Here is a 17,855-nt window from a genome sequence, read left to right as displayed (position 1 = left end):
GCTGGGAGTGGTATGACTGGGCCAGTGGCCAAGGCCAAGAAATACCTTAGCAACCAGAAGGAAAACATCTGGGCCTGGATATGAAGTCCCTGGGAACACTGACTACCCAAGGACATGGACGAAAAACAATAAGCCTTGGTCCCAACTGGAATGGTATACAAGCTTGGGTCCCTTGCCATGTGGTTGCAGAAAATATTCCAGCCGGCTGCCACTGGAGAGCAGCTGCTTGCCCATGTCAGTAATTTTCCCTGAACATATGAATCTGGAAAGGGCTATGTGTCAGTTCTTTGGATTATCTGCCAGGACACACAGTGAGGGTCTTCCCTTGCTGGGGCTGTCTCCAGACATGATCTCTTTCAGAGATCATTTCCTTTCATTTTCTTATGGTGGTAGATGTAGTAAGCAGCTTCTATGATGTCTCCCAGTTAGCCATCTCTTAGTATTTGTGCCTTTGTATTGTCCCCCTTAATGTGGGCTGGACCTGGTGACTTGCTTCTCATGAATAGAAAAGACAAAAGTGATGGAACGTCACTTCTGTGATTAGGTTATAAAAGACTGACTTTCTGCTCATACTCTCTGTTGCCCTCTCACCTGCTTGCTCATGTTGTGAGCTGCCCTGTGGAGAGACCCACATGGCAAGAAACTGAAAGAGGTCTCTAGCCAACAGCCCATGAGGAACTGAGACTGTCGGTCCTACAATCTGTGAGGAACTGAATCCTGCCAATAACCACTTGAGTAAGCTCAGAAATGACTCCAAATATAATCCTGTCTTCATGTAACTACATTCCTGCCTGACATCTAGACTGCGGGGAGATCTAGAGCCAGGGGACTCAGCTAAGCTATGCCCAGATTCCTGGCCCACATAAACTGTGTTTTATTCTTAGTGTTTGTTGCTAAGGGTTATTTTTTCAGCTTATTTAATAATAGAAGTTAGGTTGAAAACCTTGTGGACAACAACAGAACATTGCCAATATAGTGCTGGAAGATTAGCCCTCAGTTTGGAAAATATTCAAAATACAACTGGGGAAGAGCTGCCTTCTCAAAGTAGAGTCAACCTTAAATGTAGATGGAGTAATTCCTTCTGGATCTTCATCTGTTGAGGTGGCACAGCTCAAAATAAGAAGCAACAGCTGTAAACATTTATTAATAATCAGACCATGAAGTGTATGAAGTATAAATCAGGGACTATTGCAAGTTGTCAAAATGAAATGCTTGAAGATTGATATCCTAGGCATTATTGTTTTTGTTGCATGCCATTGAGTCAATTACAACTCAAAGCAACCCTATAGGACAGAGTAGAACTGCCCTAAGAGGTTTTTTAGGCTGTAATCTTTATGGGAGCAAATTGCCAGGTATTTTCCCCTGTAGAACCACTGGTGGGTTTTCAGTCAAGCACTTAACCATTGCACCACCAGGGCTCCTTACTGTAGGCATTAGTTAACTGAAGTAGACTGGAATTGGTCACTTTGAATCTGGCAATTATATGGTCTGTTATGCTGGGAACAACAAACTGAAGAGCAACAGCATTGCATTCATCATCAAAAAGAACATTTCAAGATCTATCCTGAAGTACAATCTATCAGTGATAAGTTAATATTTATATGCTTACAAAGAAGAACCATTAAAACAACTATTACTCAAATTTACACAAGAAACCTGAATGCCAAAGTGGAAGAAATTAAAGATTTTTACAAACTGTTGACATCTGAAGTTGATCAAATGTGCAGTCAACATGCATTAATAATTATCGATGATTGACATGAGAAAGCTGGAAACAAAAAAGGATCAGTAGTTGGAAAATATGGCTTGCTGATAGGAATGATGCTGGAAATCGCATGATAGAATTCTGCAAGACCAGGGACTTATTCATAAGAATATTTTTTTTCAACAACACAAATGATGATAATACATATGAACCTCAACAAATAATTTATACAGGAATCAAACTGACTGCTTCTGTGGAAAGAGATGATGGAGAACCTCTATATTATCAGTCGAAACAAAGCTAAGGGCTGACTGAGGAACAAACCATCAATTGCTCACATACAAGTTCAAGTAGAAGCTGAAGAAAATCAAAGCAAGTCCAAGAGAGCCAAAGTATGAACTTGAATACATCCCACCTGAATTTAAAGACCATGTCAAGAACAGATTTGATGCATTGAACACTGACGACTGAAGACCAGAACAGTTGTGGGATGATATCAAGAATATCATGTGTCAAGAAAGTAAAAGGTTGTTAAAAAGAAAGGAAAAAAAGACCAAAATGGATGCCAGAAGAGACTCTGAAACTTGCTTTTGAGCGCAGAGTAGCTAAAGCAAACAAAAGAAATGAAGTAAATGAGCTGAACAGAAGATTCCGAAGAGCAGCTTGAGAAGACAAGGTAAAGTATTAGAATGAAAGGTGCAAAGATCTAGAGTTAGAAAACCAAAAAAGAAGGACACGCTTGACATTTCTCAAGCTCAAAGAACTGAAGAGAATATTCAATCCTCAAGATGCAATATTGAAGGATTCTATGGGCCAAAAATTAAATGACCCAGGACACATCAAAAGAAGACAGAAAAAAATGCATATAAAGTCACTGTACCAAAAAGAATTGGTCGATGTTCAACCATTTCAGGAGGTAGCCTATGATCAAGAACCTCTGGCACTGAAGGAAGAAGTACAAACTGTACTGAAGGCATTGGCAAAAAACAAGGCTCTAGGAATCGATGGAATACCAATGAGGTGTTTAACAAAAAGATACAATGCTGGAAGTGCTTACTAGCCTGTGTCAAGAAATGTGGAAGACAGCTATATGGGCAACTGACTGGAAGAGATTCATATTTCTGCCCATTCCAAAAAAACGCATTCAAACAGAATGTAGAAATTATAGAACAATTAGTTAATATCACATGCCAGCAAAAATTGCTAAAGATAATGCAAAAATAGCTGCAGCTGCACGACAGGGAACTGTCAGAAATTCAAGCCAGATTCAGAAGAGGATGTGGAACAAAGGATATCATTGTTGATGTCAGATTGATCTTGGCCAAGAGCAGAAAATACCAGAAAAACGTTTACCTGTGTTTTATCGATTGTAAAAATGATGTGGCGGAGGAGTTGTCTGGCCTCCTCTAACTTCACAAAACCAAAAAACCAAACCCACTACCATCGAGTCGATTCGACTCATAATGACCCTATAGGACAGAGTAGAACTGCCCCATAGAGTTTCCAAGGAGTGCCTGGTAGATTTGAACTGCTGACCTCTTGGTTAGCAGCCGTAGCACTTAACCACTATGCCACCAGGGTTTCCCTAAATTCACAAGGGGAAGGGAAATCAAGATCAACATCCCAAGGCTGATTCCTATGAGGCAGATGTCAGACATGTTCCCTCTCTCCACCACCTTTACCACTTCTGACACCAACCATCCCTCCCACAGCACTCTCTACTTCTCTGCTGGGATCAATAATTCATTTCAATGGCCACACAGAAGTCACAGACCATACTCACAGTTTTGGGGTTTATTAGGGAAGTAACAGTTAAAATTTGGGTTCAGGAATGCTTAGGACACCGTTCTTCCATCAAGACAGCCTCTTCTCAGCTGTGCCCATAGGCATGCCTCTCTTAGGCCCCTTGGCCTCTGCCCTGCTCAGACAAGTGTTACGAGCCTCTTTTACCACTGCTGATGGGTACCCAGAGGCAACCCAGTCCACCAGTAAGCTTCCACATGAAGGTGCTCAGTTCTAGCTCCTTGGGTCAGCAAAGCTAGCTCCACCAAGTGCCTGGAGGCACCCTACTACACCAGCAAGCCTCTCGCACAAAGGCACTCAGCTTTCTCACTCCCTGGGCTGGGAAGCCCACCGCACCATCTCATGTTGGTCTCTCCCATCAGCGCTTTCTGCCACCACGTCCTGCTGTCTTCAGTGTTATCTCTCTCTCTCTGTCTCCTGATTCTAGGTGCTTCTCAGTGCAGGGATCTCAGGTCCAAAGGACACACTTTACTTTTGGCCCTTCTTCCCTGCTGGCAGTAAGATCTCTTTCCAGCCCTGTGATGGTTCATTTTAAGCCTAGCAGGATGACAAAACTGACCAATCCCCTTGGTGGGTCACAATTACCTTATTTGCACAGTCCCCCCCAATTGTTTGGGTGGGAGTTACAAGATCATAGTGAGATGAGAAAGGCAGCACAAAAGCAACCCATTGCACCACATCAACTATGCGAAAGCATTGGACTGTGTGGATCATAACAAATTATGGGTAACATTGTGAAGAATGGGAATTCCAGAACACTTAACTGTGCTCATGTGGAACCTTTACATGAATCAAGAGGCAGTTGTTTAAACAGAACAAGAAGATACTATGTGGTTTAAAATTGAAAAGGGGTGTGGCACAGCTGTATTCTTTCACCTTAGTTATTCAATCTGTATGCTGACAATATAATCCAAGAAGCGGGGCTATATGAAGAACATGGCATCAGTATTGGGGGAGTACTTATTAATCTGAGATTCACAGATGACAGAATCTTCCTTGCTGAAAGTGAAGGCAACTTGAAGTACTTACTAATGAAGGTAAAAAACTACAGCCTTCAGAATGGATTACACTTGAACATAAAGAAAATGAGAATCCTTACAACTGGACCAATAAACAATATCATGATAAATGGTAAAGCAATTGAAGTTGTCAAGGATTTTATTCTTCTTGAATCAATAATTAATGCCCACGGGAGCAGCAGTCAAGAAATCAAACGACGTATTGCATTGGGCAAATCTGCTTTAAAAGATCTCTTTAAAGTTTTAAAAAGCAAAGATGACTAAGATGCACCTGACCCAAGCCATGTTCTTTTTTAATCACCTCATATGCATGAGAAAGCTGGACAATGAAAAATGAAGAATTGACACAGTCAAATTGTGGTGTTGGCAAAGAATATTGAATATACTATGGACTGCCAGAAGAACAAACCTGTTTTGGAGGAAGTATAGCCAGAATGCTCCTTAGAAGCAAGATGGCAAGACTTTATCTCACTTACTTTGGACATGTCATCAGGGGGGACCAATTGTTGAAGAAAGACATCAGGCTTGGTAAAGTAGAGGGTCAGCATAAAAGAGAGAGACCCTCAATGACACGGATTGAAACAGTGGCTATAACAATGCTCTCAAACATAAAAATGATTACAAGGATGGTGCAGGACTGGAAAACTTTTTGCTTTGTTTTCCATAAGTGCATTGTGAGTTGGAGCCAACTCTACGACACCTAACAATAACAACAACTATAAGGTACAGTTTGTTTCTGGAATTCCCTCCCCCTCCCCCAACCATCTCCCAAAAGCTATCATTTTTCAATCTTATGTACATGCTGACTGAAATTGGCTGAGTATTGTACACATCTCCAAGTAAGAAACTAATGAGATGAATAAGGAGGGACGGAACATCTTGGAGAACTGAGGAGGAAGGAATGGTCAGACCCCTGGCAAGGCTGGTCCTTAGCCAATTTACCCAGTATGTTAGGTTTGTCTCTTGGCCCTTCTCTCCCTTACTCCCTCTCCCCTTCATCCCTTCTGTTTAGGTCCTCAGTGTTCCTGTATATCACTCTCCTTCCTCCCAAAGTCATCTCATGGCAAATTTGGCTGAACATGAATACACAAAGTATATTGGACAGCTGGGTTTTAGCCATTGTTCAGTGCAGGACAATAACATTGTCAATCTTTCAGTTTCTGACAAGCAGGCCCTCTTGAAGTCAGATATATAGGTTGCCGATTACGTACATTCTCCCAATAACATATGTGGCTTTTGTCCAAAATACAAGAAAATCTAAATATATTGGCAAACCTAGAGGTCGTGAACTGCTTCATCCCTTATGCCCTCTCCATCTCTGATGTTTTCCTAATCCTTTATCTTCATTTCTGTGGCTCTCCTTTTCCTATAATTCTTGGAATAACTAGGAGGTCTGATTGTATTTCACTTGATGGGACTGAATCTAGAGGTGAATAAATTTCATTAAAAGTGTCAACAGACTCATACACACTTGCGCTCTAGATCAGGATAAACAAAGGTTTTGCCAAAGGAACATTTAAATCTGCTTTGACTTTGTCAGCTGCTTTCATGAAGCCTTTCTTGGCAGAATGATGATTTAACAGCAGAGCCATCAACCTCAGAATAGTCACCTTCCCATATTGGGAAGTTGCCCTGTTTGAAATCTACAACGAAAATTTTAGGATCTGATCATCGGAATTAAAGAGCCGATGGGGGAGAAGTGGACAGGAATGAAAAACTCTCCTCTGTCAGTCACCCAAATGTTTGTGAATAATGGTTGAGATTAAGCTGGAATTGTGTTGATAAAGTGTTTAATAAAGTGATATGATACGAAAAAAGTTCATAGAACAAAGTTTACTATTTTTTGCTGCTGCCTTGTAATGCTAAAAGAATACTTCACAGAACTAGGAGGAAGGTTAATACTTGCCGTGTGGTATAATTGGCCTCTGAAAGAAAAAAGTTGGAAAAATGTAAAATAATTCTTCAAGAGAAAATAAAGCATTGCTGGAAACAATATGGGGTTGGGAGTTAGTTTTGCATGCTTTTTAATCCCAGCTCCACCATTTTCTCCTACTTGGAATGACACACAGCCTCCCACCACCACTGTAGACTGCTGGCTCCGTTGACTTCCAACATCTTAGCTCCCTACATAGGAACTTGTGACCATGTGCAGAGTCCTGGGAAGTGCTGTCTAGTTTTCTGCTCATGAAAAAACATTCCTGTCTGTCTGGTCTTGCCTTTCCCAATAATACTGGTATCTTGGTGAATAAAGTGTTCTCAGTTGTGTTATCTGCACTATCAACAGAGACTCTGGGAAAAACGTCACCAGCTCCACTCATTACTTGCGGCTGAGTAGTGGTGGCAGTCTGCCTGGGGGTGGGTACACTCTCTACAGGGAATTCAAAAACAATGAAAAAACTCATTCTGCATTTTATCATTATACACACCAGCATTTCTAAACAATGTCAGTGATAAAAATAAAATGCCCATCTCCTCTGTGGCTGACCACACCCACTGCCCTAGCCTTAGTAAGTCATTAGTAGGTACATTTACTAACCCAATTACACATATAGGGAAATCGAGGCTTAGAAAGGGTATTGCCCAGGTTTTACAGCTGATAAGGGGAAGTATTAACTCCGAAGTACTCACCAAATATGCTATTGCACCTACTTTTCCAAGCCAATCCAGGGTTCTCTAATAAAGGCAGTTCTTGGCTTTTCTCTATATCTCAGTTAAGTGCCATTGAGACATCATCAGGGAAAACCACTCACAACTCTAATGGATTTTCACAATCAATGATAATGCATATGTACAATTCCCTAGGAAAGTAACGCTAATTTCAATTCATTATTGTCAACGTCTATAGACCAATCAGTTTCAATTCATTCTAAATGGATAACAGAAACTTAAGTGTTCCTAAAATAATGAACTATGGCTCTTGCTAAGAGATGACAGAAAACCAGGGTATTGCTGGTACTCCACAGTAAGGAGCCAATTTCAAATCTGAACAAAGACTTCAAACATAGCAACTGTCTGTGTTTTGAACAAGAGCAAGCTATTTGCCAAATACTAGTCTATAATCTTTTTGTTTCTGAAAGAAAAACATTTATTCCATTTTGAATGGCCCATAAAATTTCCCACAAATAAGAGCATCTTAGACAGATAACATGATTTATATGTTACATGCCAAATATTTAATGAGATTTCATGTTATGGTGGTGGCAGTAAATATAAAATTAATAAATTTTTCTCACTTAAGTTTTGTGAAAAAATAGTTGCAAAGCATAGATTTAAAACATATAGATAAAACATTTCATTTATATAATTCCCTACAACTATAATCTTTATTATCCAGTAGAGATCATTTTTTTTTTTTTTTAGAGATCATTAGGATAAAAATAACTACCTTAAATTCCTTATCTAAACCATTACTATACTGTGTTTTATATCATATCATAACATGGGGGACTATTTTTCCATGGACAGAGCAGGAACTTTGAAGTTGCAGACACCTGAATTCAAGTCCTCCCATAGTACGTGAAAAGGTAGGTAAAGGTTTTATTCATCTGTGAATGGAAGGAAAGCAAGGTATAACTCACGGAAGTGGTAGGAAAGTTAAATATGATACTCAATATAGTTATGTCTTAGATTTACATCTGTGTTAGTTTCCTAGGGATGCCATACAAAAATACCACAAACTAGGTGGCACAAAACAACAGAAATTTATCCTGGAGGCTAGAAGTCCAAAATCAAGGTGTAAGCAGAACAATGCTCCTTCTGAGCACTCTTCTTAGCTTATGGGCACAGCTGGAATTCCTTGGCATTCCTTGGCTCATTGCTGTATCACTTTAATTTCTGCCTCTCTCTTCATAAGGCTGTCTTCCCTCAGCGTGTCTCCTCTCTCTGCCTATGTGTTCTCTCCTTTTTAAAATAAATACAATAGTCTTTGGCTTTAGGACTCACTCTAACCCAGCATGACCTCAACTAAACTAATTATGTCTGCAAAGACTCAATTTCCAATTAAGGTCACATTCTAAAGTTCTGGATATGCATGAATTTTAGCAGGACTCTATTCAGCCTATTACATTCTACCCTCTGGTCCCCCAGTATTCACATCAATCCCTCATGCAAAATCCATTCCGACATCCCCAAAAGGGTTTAATTCGTTCCAGCGCTGACTTTAAATCCAAAATCTCATATAAATATTATCATCTCAAAAATCCCAAATCTCATTACATAAATCATCAAAATCAGGTATAGGTGACACTGTGGGTGTGATCCCTTCTGGCACAAGATTCTGCTCCATCCGTGCACCTGGAAAACTAGAGAACAAGTTATCTGCTTTCAAAGTACAGTGGTGGGACTGGCATAGGATAGATGTTACCATGCCAAAAGGAAGAAGATGGAAGGACTAAAGCAGCCACTGCTCCAAGCAAGTTTAAAACTCAACAGGGCAAATTCCATTAGGTTTGAATTCAAAGCTTGAGGAAAATCCTTTGTGGCTTGATGCTCTGTCCTCTGGGCTCATGGAGGGCCCAACAGCCCCTGCCTCTGGCTCTGCGCTGCCTCAGAGTCACTTTCCTTTTTCCTGAAGGATAACACATGTTTGCTGCTAAGTACCTCTATCAGTCCATTTCCTGCCTGTGGAAGTTTGGGAGACCAACAACCTTCCTTCATCTCTTTCTGTCTCTGTTGTTTCAGCCCAGGATGGTACTGTTCCTTCTGGTATGACTTTCTCAAGAATCATGTCAGTCTCCCATGTAATTTACAGGGATCCACACCATCAGACAAGACTCCACAGATCTTTCCTGGACAACCTCATCTCTATTCCTGGCTTCTGCTGAGATGGTTGTTTGGATCTACCTCTAATCTCTTTAGCAAAAAATTATCTAACCACACAGTTGGTGTTCTCTCTATAGCATGCCTTCTCATCTTTTGTTATCTGGGTAGGCCAAGAATTTTTTAAATCATCAAGTGCTGGTTCCTTTTTGGTCAACAGTTCGTTCCTTAATTTATCTCTTTTACATTTTACTATAAGCAGCAAAGAGAAACCAGGAATCACCTACCACACTTTGCTTGGAAATATCAGCTAAAAGCCTAAATTCATTGTTTATATGTCTTCTTTCCATCTGTGCAGAACACAATTCAGCCAAATTTCTGCCACTTCATAACAAGAATCATCTTTCCTCCAGTTTCTGATAACATGTGCCTCATTTCCATGAGATCTCACATTTAGCCTCCACATTTACACTAACAATCTCTTCAAGGCAATCTAGGCTTTTTCTATCAAGTGCTTCAAAATTCTTCTATCCCCTACCCATTACCTAGTTTGAAAGCCACTTCTACATTTTTAGGTATTTGTTACTGCAGCAAACCACTTGATTAGTTACTGCGGCTAATCAAAATCTGTATTAGGAGAGGTGGGGCCAAGATGGTAGAATAGACAGACACTTCCGGCGAGCTCTCTTACAACAAACACCTGACAAAACAAGTGAAATGAATGTATTTATGATAAGCTAGGCTTCCTGAACATGAAAGGCAAGGTTAGAAAATGAACTGAGGGGCAGGGAGAGGAAGAAACAGTTTAGAAGCAGAGAGCAGTTACCGGACCTGAATTGCTGGGAGCCGTCAGTCACCATTCCCAGGAGTGGCTGTGGTGGGCTGGTAATAGCATTTGGCTGCAGTTTCCTCAGGGAGAAGCAGCCAACCACACAGCCTACTCACACCTCCAGAACCAGAGAAGAACAGTGCTCCCAGCAAAAGCTAAGTACTTGCGTATATTTTACTGCCCCATCACCCCAAGCCAGCTTCAGTGGCCGCTGATTTCCCTGAGGTTGAAATTGGCCCTGTTGAGCATCTAGAGCCATCCTCCAGACCCTGGAGATGGAATGAATTTGCAATTGGGGGAAAATATAATTTGCCAGCTCCACTATCCGGGGAAGCTCAGGACAGAAGTGGCTCCTGTCCAGACATAAACAGTCCGTGGACTTCAAGTACCTTTCCCCTCTGCATGGACCTGTATGGGCCTATTTCAGGAGAATAGACCCTTGTTGGCAGACTACAACTGTTTCAGCTGTGCAGTGGAGAGGTGGGTGTTTGATGTTTGACACCAATTTGCCTATTAAACAGGATCCTCACCTACCCACATCGGGGCCTAAGGTCTGGTGGCTCCACTCAGGTCACCCAGCCACCCATGACAACGGGTCCAAGGATAACTGGTACCTCCCAGTCCTTACAACCAAAAACATCGGGTGACCATGGTCCGTCTGCAAAACCCACCCATCTGTACCCTCTAGGGAGCAGGAACACACTTTCCTCAGAGATACTTGGGGGATGATTCTTAGTCTCCTGCCTTGTTCAGAGCATGACGCCCTGCTACAACCAGATACCAGTACCTATACCAATCACCCCTGCCCCTCTAAGAATGTAGGACTTCATGATCAGTTACCTGGACACCTGAGATGAATCCATACAAGAAAAGTGAATGGACTCCTAGCCTGATATACCTGATAACAGCTCTAGCCATCTGGGGACAGGGTGTCAGAGCTCCAAAGGTGAAAATAATCAAGCTAGCTCACTTAAGCAACCCATCTGGGCATATCAAAACAAAACAAAGCAAGAAGCTACAACACAGTAAGCAAGCATAAAATAAACTAATACAAGAACTTATAGATAGCTCAGAGACAACAATTGATATCAACTCACATAAAGAAACAGATCATGATCACCTCAACAAGCTCTAGAGAGAAAGAATCAAGCGATCTTCTAGATAAAAGTGACTTCCTGGAATTTCCAGAGGCAGAATATAAAAAATTAATATACAGAACCCTTCAAGACATCAGGAAGGAAATCAGGCAATATGCAGAACAAGCAAAGGAACACGCAGATAAAGCAGTTGAAGAAATTAAAAATGTTATTCAGGAACATAATGAAAAATTTAAAAAGCTGGAAAAAATCCATAGACAGAGAGCAATCAGAAATTCAGAAGATTAACAATAAAATTACAGAATTAGACAACTCAATAGAAAGTCAGAGGAGCAGAACTGAGCAAGTGAAAGGCAGAATTGGTGAGACTGAAGATAAAGCACTTGGCACTGATACATTTGAAGAAAAATCAAATAAAAGAATTAAAAAAAAATGAAGAAACCTTAAGAATCCTGTGGGACTCTACCAAGAGAAATAATCTACGAGTGATTGGAGTACCATAACAGGGAGCGATAACAGAAAATACAGAGAGAATTGTTGAAGATATGTTGGCAGAAAACTTCCCCGATATCATGAAAGATGAGAAGATATCTATCCAAGATGCTCATCGAACTCCACATAAGGTAGATTTTAAAAGACAGTCACCAGGACACATTATTCAAACTTGCTAAAACCAAAGATAAAGAATGAATTTTAAGAGCAGTTAGGTATAAATGAAAAGTCATCTACAAAAGAGAGTCGATAGGAATAAGCTTGGACTACTCGGCAGACACCATGCAGGCAAGAAGGCAATGGATGACATATTTAAGAAATTGAAGGGAAAAAATTGTCTGCCAAGAATCATATCCAGCAAAACTGTCTCTCAAATATGAAGGTGAAATTAGGACATTACCAGATAGACAGAAGTTTAGGGAATTTGTAAAAACCAAACCAAACCTACAAAAAATACTAAAGGGAGTTCATTGGTTAGAAAATCAGTAATATCAGGTATCAACCCAAGACTAGAGCACTGGGCAGAACAATCAGATGTCAACCCAGACAGGAAAATCATAAAAATGAGTCAAGATACAAAAACGCTCAAAACAGGGAAAAAGTGATGTTATTATGTAAAAGAAAACAACATTAAAACAATAAAGAGAGACTAAGAAATGTAGTTATAGATCTTTCATATGGAGAGGAAGACAAGATGATATAAAAAATAAAAGTTAGGTTTAAAATTAGAAAAATAGGATTAAATATTAAGGTAACCACAAAGGAGACAAACTATCCTCCACATCAAAATAAAAAACGAGTTAAAACAGAGACTCAGCAGAAACAAAATCAACAACAACGAATATGAGGAAAAGACAATACATAAAGATAATCTACTCAGCACAAAAAATTATTTGGGAAAAAGAAACTGTCAACAACACAAAAAAAGACATCAAAATGAGAGCCTTCAATTCATGCCTAACCATAATTACGCTGTTTGTAAATAAACTAAATGCACAAATAAAGAGACAGAGAGTGGCAGAATGGATTAAAAAGCATGATCCATCTATATGCTGCCTACAGGAGACACACCTTAGGTTTAGAGACACAAACAAACTAAAACTCAAAGGATGCAAAGAAATATATCATGCAAATAACAATCAGAAAAGAGCAGGAGTGGCAATATTAATTTCTGACAAAATAGACTTTAAAGTTAAATCCACGATAAGTGATAGGGAAGAACACTATGTAATGATTAAAGGGACAATATACCAGAAAGATATACACTATTAAATATTTATGCAACAATGTCAGGGCTGCAAGATACATAAAACAAACTCTATCAACATTGAAAACTGAGACAGACGGCTCCACAATAGTAGTAGGAGACTTCAACACACCACTTTGAGTGAAGGACAGAACATCCAGAAAGAAGCTCAATAAAGACACAGAAGATCTAAATGCCACAATCAACCAACTTGACCTCATAGACATATACAGAACACTCCACCCAACAGCAACCAAGTAGCCTTTCTTTTGTAGTGCACATGGAACATTCTCTAGAATAGACCACATATTAGGTCATAAAGCAAACCTTAGCAGAATCCAAAATGTTGAAATATGACAAAGCATCTTCTCTGACCATAAGACCACAAACGTAGAAATCAATAACAGAAAAAGCAGGGAAAAGAAACCAAACACTTGGAAACTGAACAATACCCTGCTCAAAAAAGACTGGATTATAGAAGATATTAAGGATGGAATAAAGAAATACATAGAATCCAATGAGAATGAAAACACTTCCTATCAGAACCTTTGGGACACAGCAAAAGTAGTGCTCAGAGGTCAATTTATATCAATAAATGCACACTTGGAAAGAGAAGAAAGGGCCAAAATCAAAGAATTATCCCTACAACTTGAATAGAAAGCGAGCAACAAAAGAAACCCTCAGGCACCAGAAGAAAACAAATAATAAAAATTAGAGCTGAACTAAATGAAATAGAAACCAGAAAAACAATTGAAAGAAGTAACAAGATCAAAAGCTGGTTCTTTGAAAAAGTAAACAAAATTGATAAACCACTGGCCAAGCTAACAAAAGAAAATCAGGAGAGGAAGTAAATAACCCAAATAAGAAATAAGATGGGCGATATCACAAAAAACCCAACTGAAATTAAAAGAATCATATCAGATTACTATGAAAAATTATACTCTAATAAGTTAAAAAACCTAGAAGAAATGGATGAATTCCTAGAAACACACTACCTACCTAAACTAAGACGCATAGAGGTAGAACAACTAACTAGACCCATAACAAAAGAAGAGATTGAAAAGGTAATCAAAAAAGTCCCAGCCAAAAAGTCCTGGCCCAGAAGGCTTCACTGCACAGTTCTGCCAAACTTCCAGGGAAGACTTAACGCCACTACAACTAAAGGTATTTCAGAGCATAGAAAAGGATAGAATACTCCCAAACTCAGTCTATGAAGCCAGCATATCCCTGATACCAAAACCAGGCAAAAAGAAAATTACATACCTATACGCTCATGGACTTAGCTGTAAAAATCCTCAACAAAATTCTAGCCAATAGAATTCAACAACATATCAAAAAAATAATTCACCATGACCAGGTGGGATTCATACCAGGCATGCAGGGATGGTACAACATTAGAAAAACAATTAATGTAATCCATCATATAAATAAAACAAAAGACAAGAATTACATGATTTTATCAATTGATGCAGAAAAGCCATTTAACAAAGTTCAACACCCATTCATGATAAAAACCCTCAGCAAAATAGGAATACAAGGATAATTCCTCAACATTATAAAGGGGATTTATACAAAGCCAACAACCAACAGCATCCTAAATGGAGAGCCTGAAAGCATTCCCCTTGAGATTGGAAACCAGACAAGGATGCTCTTTATTACTGCTCTTATTCAACATTGTGCTAGAGGTCCTAGCCACAGCAATTAGGCTAGATAAAGAAATAAAGGGCATCCAGTTTGGCAAGAAAGAAATAAAAGTGTCTCTATTTGCAGATTACATGGTCTTATACACAGAAAACCCTAAAGAATACTCAAGAAAACTACTGAAACTAATTGAAGAGTTCAGCAGAGAACCAGGATACAAGATAAACATACAAAAATCCATTGGATTCCTCTACACCAACAAAAAGAACATCAAACAGGAAATCACCAAATCAATACCATTTACACTAGCACCGAAGAAGATAAAATACTTAGGAATAAACCTTGTCAGAGATGTAAAAGATTTATACAAAGAAAACTACAAAACACTTCTGCAAGAAACCAAAAGAGACCTACGTAAATGGAAAAACATACCTTGCTCATGGATAGGAAGACTTAACATTGTATAAATGTCTATTCTACCAAAACTGATCTATATATTTAATGCAATTCTGATCCAAATTCCAATGACATTCTTTAATGAGATGGAGAAAAAAATCACAACTACATATGGAAGCAAAAGGGGCCCTGGATAAGTAAAGCATTACTGAAAAAGAAGAACAAAGTGGGAGGCCTCATTTTACCTGATATTAAAACCTATTATCCTGCCACAGAAGTCAAAACAGCCTGGTACTGGTACAACAACAGATATATAGACCAATGGAACAGAATTGAGAATCCAGACATAAATCCATCCACATATGAGCAGCTGATATTTGACAAAGGCCCAAAGTCAGTTACCTGGGGAAAAGACAGTTTTTTTAACAAATAGTGCTGGCATAACTGGATATCCATCTGCAAAAAAATGAAACAAGACCCATACCTCACACCATGGACAAAAACTAACTCGAAATGGATCAAAGACCTAAATATAAAATCGAAAATGATAAAGATCATAGAAGAAAAAATATGGACAATGTTAGCAGCCCTAACGCATGGCATAAACAGTATACAAAATATTACTAACAATGCATTAGAAAAACAAGATAATTGGGAGCTCCTAAAAATCAAACACCTATGCTCATCCAAAGACTTCACCAAAAGAGTAAAAAGATTACCTACAGACTGGGAAAAAGTTTTTAGCTATGACATTTCCAATCAGCACCTGATCTCTAAAATTTACATGATTCTGCAAAAACTCAACTACAAAAAGGCAAATAAAAAATGGGCAAAAGATATGAACAGGTGCTTCACTAAAGAAGACATTCAGGTAGCTAACATGAGGAAATGCTCAAGATCCTTAGTCATTAGACAAATGCAAGTCAAAACTATCGTGAAACTCCATCTCACTCCAACAAGGCTGGCATTAATCCAAAAAACACAAAATAATCAATGTTGGAGAGGTTGTGGAGAGACCGGAACACTTATACACTACTGGTGGGAATGTAAAATGGTAGCACCACTTTGGAAATCAATTTGGCGCTTCCATAACAAGCTAGAAATAGAACTACCATACTACCCAGCAATCTCAGTCCTTGGCATATATCCTAGAGAAATAAGAGTTTTTACACAGACATATGCACACCCATGTTCATTGCAGCACTCTACAATAGCAAAAAGATGGAAGCAACCAAGGTGCCCATCAATTGATTAATGGATAAATAAGTTATGGTAAATCCACACAATGGAATACTACGCATCGATAAAGAACAGTGATGAATCTGTGAAGCATTTCATAACATGGAGGAATCTGGAAGGCATTATGCTGAGTGAAATTAGTCAGTTGCAAAAGGACAAATATTGTATAAGACCTCTATTATAAGAATTCGAGAAATGGTTTAAACAGAGAAGAAAATATTCTTTGATGGTTACTAGAGGGGGGAGGGAGGAAGGGAGGGAGAGGAGTTTTCGCTAATTTGATAGTAGATAACTACTTTAGGCAAAGGGAAAGACAACACACAATACAGGGGAGGTCAGCACAATTGGACTAAACCAAAAGTAGTTCCCTGAATTAACTGAATGCTTTGAAGGACAGCGAGCAGGGACGGGGGTTTGGGGACCATGGTTTCGGGGGACATCTAAGTCAACTGGCATAATAAAATCTATTAAGAAAACATTCTGCATCCCACCTTGGAGAGAGGCATCTGGGGTCTTAAATGCTAGCATGCGGCCATGTAAGATGCATCAATTGGTCTCAAGCCACCTGGACCAAAGGAGAATGAAGAACACCAAGGACACAAGGTAATTACGAGCCCAAGAGACACAAAGGGTCACATAAACCAGACACTACATCAGCCTGAGACCAGAAGAAGTAGATGGTGCCCGGCTACAACCGATGACTGCCCTGACAGGGAACACAACAGAGAACCCCTGAGAGAGCAGTGGGATGCAGACCCCAAATACCCATAAAAAAGCCCAGACTTAGTGGTCTGAGACCAGAAGGACCCCGGTGGTCATGGGACCCCGACCTTCTGTTAGCCCGCGATAGGAACCATTCCCAAAGCTAACGTTTCAGACAGGGATTGGACTGGATTATGTGATAGAAAAAGATACTGGTGAAGAATGAGTTTCTTGGATCAAGTAGACACTTCAGACTATGTTGGTATCGCCTACCTGGAGGGGAGATGAGGGGGTGGAGGGGGTTAGAAGCTGGTGAAATGGACACGAAAAGAGAGAGTGGAGGGAAGTAGTGGGCTGTCTCATTAGGGGGAAAGCAATTAGGAGTATATAGCAAGGTATATATGAATTTTTGTATGACAGACTGAGACTGACTTGATTTGTAAACTTTCACTTAAAGCACCACAAAAATTAAAAGAAAAAATTGTATTAGTTTCCTAGGACTCCTGTAACAAAATACCATAAACTGGGTGGCATAAAATAGCAGAAATTTATTCTCTTACAGTTCTGGAGGCTAGAAGTCTGAAATCAAGGTGTCAGGAGAGACATGCTTCCTCTGAAAGCTCTAGGGAAGAACCGTTCCATCTTCTTCCTAGCTTCGGATCAATGCTGGCAACCCTTGGCATTCCTTGGCTGGTGGCAACATTACTCCGATCTCTGCCTCTATCTTCACATGGGCTTCTTCCTTCTATGTGTCTTCCCCCTGGTTTTGTGTGCTCTCCTCTTACAAGTACACCAGTCATTGGATTTAGAGCCCACCCTATGATTTTATCTTAACTATTCAATCCACTACATGTATCTAATTCTTTATTCTATTGTGTTTCTCCCTATTTAATAACAGGAAACAATTTTGTAGTGGAAAGTGCGGGAA

The sequence above is a fragment of the Elephas maximus genome, chromosome 23, assembly GCF_024166365.1.
Source record: "Elephas maximus indicus isolate mEleMax1 chromosome 23, mEleMax1 primary haplotype, whole genome shotgun sequence".
NCBI classification, from domain to species: domain Eukaryota; kingdom Metazoa; phylum Chordata; class Mammalia; order Proboscidea; family Elephantidae; genus Elephas; species Elephas maximus.
The sequence above is the reverse complement of the archived record's forward strand: the minus strand, read 5'-3'. Positions refer to the sequence as shown.